Here is a 2,564-nt window from a genome sequence, read left to right as displayed (position 1 = left end):
CGATAAATAATACTATAGTAACGAACGTATAGAGGAAACATAGATACGACAATAAGTAGTATAATACGAACACATAGAGAGAGAGAGGAGGAGANAGAGGAGAGAGAGAGAGAGAGAGAGAGAGAGAGAGAGAGAGAGAATCAAAGTTGGAGGAATAGAAAAAATATAAGAAAATAAATATCTTGAGAAACTAAATAATAAAGCTTAATTTATACTTTTGTAACTTTTATTCTATTTTTACCATTATATATTCTTATATTTTTCTACCTTTTATTTTAGGTTTTTATCTTAATATTTATAATGGCAAAAATGTGAACATGTTGTTTCAATCTAATGACAACTATATTAGAAATACTAGAATTACGTAAAATAAATGATAAATTTTATAGAAATACGTGTAAAAAATCTTTTAGAAAATTTGAGTTTGCTCTGAACATTTTCATATTATAATCAATTATTTAAGTGTTATACTGTCAGACAATATTTGACATTGCGATTAAGAAATCTTATTTCATCTTTTTTGGATCTGGTAATTAATCATTTATCATTTATACAATAATTAGATGCTTAAATATTATAAATAATGTTAGGAAATCTTGTGCATGCGCGCGCGCGCGTGTGTGTGTGTGTGTGTGTGTGTGTGTGTGTGTATATGTGTGTGAAAGAATCGAAGCAATAACACCTTCTTGAGAGATATATTGAATTTTCCATTAAAATGTAAGAATTTTTTAAAATGAATTGTAGCATGTAATCTTGTTATGTTATTTTTTATATTTATTATTAAATATTTATTATTATTGTTGAATTTCTTTATGCAGAGCTTCTCATTTTCAATTTTTTGTAATGTTTTTTTTTGTCGAGGATTTTATTCAGACCGATATTCAGAATCGGTACTTTACTACGTAGGATACATAGACAATCCTAATGATGATGATATCACAAAATTGACAAGGATAAACGCCTTAAAATGTGTATGTAATCTTGATAACAAGAAATGCAAGAAAGTGACCGCGTTTAAATTAAGCAAACATCTCGCAGATCCCAAAATTTACAAGTAATAACTAATCTTATATTTATAATTATTTCGTAAATTGTATTTGTGTGTGCATGCGTACACGTGCATATGGATACATTACAATCGACTCTCTATTTCTTCAAATTGTTGAGATCAAATATTCATCGTTTATTTTCTATATAAATCAATTTCCATTCTTATTTAATAATGACAGAATAAATATGATGTTACAAGCAAAAATATAAGTACAATAAAATGACAAGCTGCACTACCAACATCTTTCTTCATTTTGTTTCTTTATTGTAGTATTATTATGTGATGACATAACAACTTTTACACTACAGTGTACGACAGCAGAGCAGAATAAAAATTTAATTTTACGAAGTTATACCGCTTAATAATGTATAACAAGATTACGGAACGTAAAAATACAAAATTTGATAAAATAGGAAGTCAGTTATTGTATGAAATATGTATGCATGCTTTCTTAATAAATATATATTTTAGAATTCTATAAAAGGAAAAATTTATTTACTGTGCCGGTATAATGGCAGCCAATAGGACTATTTGGGATAAAATGTTCAAATTATATTCAATAAAAAAAGGAAAAAATGGAAACGAATGGAATTATTGAAAGGTTTGAGTTGCGCTGAAAATCCTGATATCAACATCAATTATTTAAATATATTAGCATTGAATATTTCATTATTTCACAATAATGCGCATTTTTTTTATCTTCAAGTGTATTCTTGAAAAGCACACATGCAACGATATCCTTGATTACATATTAAAAAATTTTATGATTATGCTAGATAATAGTATTCCTCTTTGTAAACGTGCTACACTGTTTTCTTAATCATAAGTATTAATTATTTTGTTTTTATAGATCATTTACTACACATGCAGTAATAAAACTTATTCTTGACAATGTCAATTTATTCTTACGAACAAATTGACAAGTAAATTTCATAATTCTAAATTTATGATCTATTGACTAGTGATCTATTGACTATAAAAATCGATTTAGTCCTTAAACTACAATATCCAAATTTAAAAAAATAATATATCGTTGCATAATAATAAATTAACTATTTATTCAGTATCTCGAACTAATCTGTTTCAGGTGAAAAGATTCTCAGAAACTATTTTCAATCCATTCATTTTATCTGAAATTAAAAATTGATGTACAAGAAAAGAATATCTTACAAAGTTGATATTGATGACAAGTTTTATTTCAGAGAAGAAGATTTAATTGAGAATTTATTATTGATACGTTCACAAAAAAGTTAATCTGACAAAAAAAAATTTTAATTTACTAATTAACTTTATAATAATACTATCTGTTCAGATATTAAATTGTAAATAACTAATCTATTTAATTATACTACTAATTTATTTTTGATATTTTTCAATAATTTTATAATATTTAATATTTTATTAATATTTTATTAATAGTTTGAGAAAGCTATTGACATAACTTTCTGACACATTAATCTTTTGTCAATGAGAAATAATTTATATATATATATATATATATATATATATATAT

General features: G+C 24.7%; 1 protein-coding gene across 1 annotated transcript in view; it reads left to right on the top strand.

Moving 5' to 3' along the window:
• LOC105627325 (aminopeptidase N-like) overlaps positions 1-2,564 on the top strand; it is a 12,530-nt gene that overhangs the window by 820 nt on the left and 9,146 nt on the right. The window lies entirely within an intron of this gene.

This window comes from Atta cephalotes (assembly GCF_000143395.1).
Source record: "Atta cephalotes unplaced genomic scaffold scaffold00008, whole genome shotgun sequence".
In the NCBI taxonomy this organism is placed as follows: domain Eukaryota; kingdom Metazoa; phylum Arthropoda; class Insecta; order Hymenoptera; family Formicidae; genus Atta; species Atta cephalotes.
The sequence above is the reverse complement of the archived record's forward strand: the minus strand, read 5'-3'. Positions and strand labels throughout refer to the sequence as shown.